At 34.3% G+C, this 4,750-nt stretch overlaps 1 protein-coding gene across 1 annotated transcript in view; it reads right to left on the bottom strand.

Moving 5' to 3' along the window:
• The window catches only part of LOC106870687 (EKC/KEOPS complex subunit Lage3), a 219,895-nt gene that overhangs the window by 180,477 nt on the left and 34,668 nt on the right, over positions 1–4,750 (bottom strand). The gene's annotated exons all lie outside the window — the stretch shown is intronic.

Genomic DNA, 4,750 nt, shown 5'->3' with positions numbered 1-4,750 from the left:
AAATGAGACGCATCTTTGCCTCCACTGATTCACTTGCAAAGTGTTGAGTAAAATTATTTCGTTGCAGACCTCCTTTGGGTCTTTTTATTATCACTAAGACACACATAGTCCCCAGTTGGTAACATTGATTTCAAGGCCCTCCTAGATGAGAGACTGGCATTCCACTTAATGTCTATGTTCCATGCTGGCATGGATTGGAGAGTTATTAATGTAGAAGTATGGTATCGTACCTACTAACAGTTGAGGGTTGCGTAATCTAGACAGCGTTTTTAGATTTCATTATTCTCTTTAATCCGGGCAAAGCCGGGTATTTCTGCTAGTATTCATATATAAGAGCGTATAAAGATATATACACAAAGAGAAGACCCATGGCAGGACTTCTTACATGCTAAAAAGGGCAGTTAAACCCAACCATGAAATATATATATTTCTACATATATATCGTGGCACTCTCTTGGTTGCAACGATGAGAGTTCCAGTTGATCCAATCAATGGAACAGCCTGCTCATGAAATTAACATGTAAGTGCCCTTAACGTAATTCTCGGGGAGATTCAGCATCACACAGAGTGTGACAAGGCTGGCCTTTGAAATACAGATATAACAGAAACAGGAAGAAAGAGTGAGAAAAAGTTGTTGTGAAAGAATACAGCAGGGTTCACCACCACCCCCTGCCAGAGACACGTGGAGCTTTAGGTGTCTTCGCTCAATAAACACTCACAACACCTGTTCTGGGAATCGAAACTACGATCCTACAACTGCGAGTCCACTGCCCTAACCGCTGGGCCAGTGCGCCTCCACACACACACACACACACACACACACACACACACACACACACACACATACATACATATATATATATATATATATATATATTAGAAAAATTTCATTATCAAAAAGTTTAAGAATAATTGTCATTTCACAAGTAGCACAATGATGTGGTGACCTTGTTCATTTGTCCAGTGATACCTAGTTCAACTGCACAGGGTTGTCTGGATGGCTGGCAATCTCAATGACAGGGCCAATAGTCCAACTATCTTGGAATCCCTAAGCCATGACAATCAAAGGTGGGATGCAGTTATGCAGTGAGGAGGGGGAGTGAAGACTATGGTGAGGGGGTAGGTAGCATGAGGGAGAGACAAAACATAAATTAAGACATTCAACTGAGACTCAAATGACTTCCTTCGTTAGTTTATATTAATGTTAACTAGATTTTTTTAAACACATTGTATATGATTGTGGACTGGTTGAAGTGCTTTGGCTTTGAACAAAACACAGTGACAGTGAGGGTGTATGATCCACTGGACTCTTTGGCAATCCAGCAAGCCAACAAAACATTGATTCAGCAAGCTGATACTTTACAACACAGATCTAAATTTAGATTAGAGTAGATACCAATTCTCCTTTCAAAGAACTAGACTGGGTTAACCTTTTGCCTTTGATGTGATTGTGTTTACTTTAAAATCAGTCATAATTGTTAATCATAAACAACTGATTTGTTCCTCTGAGGTTGTTGATAACATAAAGGAATGCTGAATGTATAACTGTCCAATAAACAGCATGCATGTAACAGCATACATAATAGACAATTGCAAAACTTTCAAATAAAGAAAATGTTTATGATATATGCAATATCTATTTATGAGACATATACATATACGCGCGTGTGTGTGTGTGTATTACTGTTTATATGTTCAATATATTTTTGAAACATTGTGCACACACATGCACACATGCAAAAATATTGTGTGTGTATCCACATGCATATACAAACAAAATATTTCTGATGTATTGGATTCAACAAATGAACAATTTTATATATATATATATATATATATATATATATATATATATACACATACACACACATATATAAATATATACATACACATACACACATATATACACATACACATACACACATATATACACATACACATACACACATATACACACACATACATGTATGTATATACACACATACATACATTCACACAAACTGTACATGTACATATATATATATACACACATTTATAATTATACATTTATATGTATATGTGTGTGTATCTGTGTGTATGTGTGCATATATATATATGCATGTATGTGTATATATAAATATATACATATGTATGTTTGTATATATATATATATATATAGATAGATATATGTGTATACATACATAAATGTGTGTGTGTGAGTATATATATGTAATTACACATTTATTTATATATACATATACACACACAACAACAACAACACACAGAATTATATAACTGTAGATGAATAGAGAGATAGATTTTTTTTCCTCTTGTTTTAAGCTGCATATTGCAAAAGTAAAGATAGTATTAGATTGAGGATCAATCTAGGATTGCATACTGCAAAAAAAACCTGTGCAAGTTCTCACATTTTCACTCTCTTTCAAATGTCATTTGTGTCAGTGTTAAAACTAAATTCGAAAAACACAAAAATGGCAATATTATTGCTACTATAATTTATTCAAATGTATTTTTATATCTGTTATAGGAAGGAATTTGTTCTATTTGGAAATCCATTACGAAAATTCCTGTTTGCTATTATCAGTTTCGTTTATAGCAGATAAAAATGTTGATTGCCAAGTTCATGTAGTACTGGAAAACAAAAAAACAAAAACAACAGTCAACAGGCATAGCTATGTGGTAAAATGTTTGCTCTCTGCCATATGACTATGAGTTCAGTTCCACTACATGGCACCTTGGGCAAGTGTGTTTTATTATAGCCACAGACTGACCAAAGCCTTGTGAGTTGATTTGGTAGACAGAAACTGAAAGAAGCCCATTGTTTGTGTGTTTGTTTGTTTTTGTGTGTGTGTGTGAGTGTGTCTTAGTGTCTGTCTCCCCACCACAGCTTGACAACCAGTGTTAGTTTATGTCTCCATAACTTAGCAGTTCGGAAAAAGAGATTAATAGAATAAGTACCAGATTTAAAAGAATAAGAACTAGAGGCAATTTGTTTGGCTAAAACATACAGTGCTCCAGCATGGACAAATGAATGAAACATGTAAAAGGTAAAAGCAAACCCACCAAGGCACCAGTGGTTCAGCACCTGCCATCAGCACAGCAATCTGTTCACAGAAAAGACAATTCCCCCTACTTGTATACACAAGTATAATGGGATATGAACAACTGAGCATTGTAAATGGCCACAGTATTAATGATCTATAGGGACACTGCATTTCGTTATGCAACTATAATATACTACAAAGTATATTGAACCTTTTTATAAGTCAATTCTGTGTTCTACAGTGATAGCAGTGTTATTACATCATTTGTTAAGGTTATCTCTACAGATTTTCAATAGAAATTATAGCCAACACTATTTTGTTATGATGTTTTGTATCCAAGGCGTATATTAAACATTTTCGTTAGTATTTACATCAAGAGTCTCAGATATGAAATGTCATAACAAAATTCATGGCTGGCTATAATTTCTATAGAAAATTTGTAGAAATAACCTTAACAACCCACAACATTGTAAGTTTGACAAGTATTTCCTTAGATTAACCCTTTAGTATTCAAATTGTTCTGCCAAATGTCATTTTTATTTATTTATATTGTTTTGAATTAATCATGCGTTGTGTTGTAGTTTAGAGATTTAGATGGTGTGATTGTTTAGTTTTAGAATGACATTGTAGGGTTGACATGAGAAGCCAGATCTGGCCAGGGTAAATATTTTGGCCTTATATAGCCAGTTTGAATGCCAAAGAGTTAAAATGACGAACTTCCTTCCTCTTGTTGACATAGCCATAACAAGCATACATTTCAAGTCACTCACTTGCTTATAATACCCTTTCAGAAGACAAAGTATTTATTGGTGCCTTTTGCAACCAAAAACATCTAGGTTACCCGCTTAAAAGAGGTACCCTGTTCAAACCACACATAAGCCACTGATCAACATGCAACTACAATTGCTCAAAATGCAACAGAGTGAGATGAAAAAAACAGCCAAATCTCATTCAAATCACATCATACTATCTTAAGAAGAAGGAGATGCATATCCCAGATAATATAATCTATTCAGGATACATTATCATCAACATTGTCATTATTTAGCATTCATGTTTCATGCTGGCATGGGTTAGACTGTTTGACAGAACTTGACAGGTCAGAAAACTGTGTTGAGTTCCAGTGCCTGCTTTGGCATGGTTTCTATGTCTAGATATCCTTCCCAATGCTAAGGATACCCTTACTAATGCCAAAAATTTGTTTATAATGCTATACATTATTCTTTAAACAAAAGCAGGATGGTTGTGAATCGAATATCTGTATTCATAGGACTGTTCAGTCAGAGCTGGCCTGGGGTTAAACAGCACACCAACAGACAGACAGTGTTTATGAAAACAAAAAAATATCTTCAAATGGCAACTCAAACTAATATTACACGTATGTCTGTAGAAGCAATCTAAATTTACATCACAGAAATGTAGACAAATTTTGTAGAGAAAAGCAATTAGTCATCTGAAGCAATGACAATCCTAGAGGAGTTAAAATCTGTTTGTTGCAGACTTTACTTATAGCAGCCCCAAGCAAAGCATTTGGTAAAACACAAGTCTTTGTATTTAATGAAATACAATCTCTTTACTCTAAACATTTGTTATATCTTATAACATCATGAATAAATGTGTACAATGCACAAGCCAATGACCTCTATTCAAGTTACTCAAAAGTAGATTTGATTTTGCAGTTAAGATATATATATATATATATATATATA

The sequence above is a fragment of the Octopus bimaculoides genome, chromosome 1 (assembly GCF_001194135.2).
Source record: "Octopus bimaculoides isolate UCB-OBI-ISO-001 chromosome 1, ASM119413v2, whole genome shotgun sequence".
Lineage (NCBI taxonomy): Eukaryota > Metazoa > Mollusca > Cephalopoda > Octopoda > Octopodidae > Octopus > Octopus bimaculoides.
The sequence above is the reverse complement of the archived record's forward strand: the minus strand, read 5'-3'. Positions and strand labels throughout refer to the sequence as shown.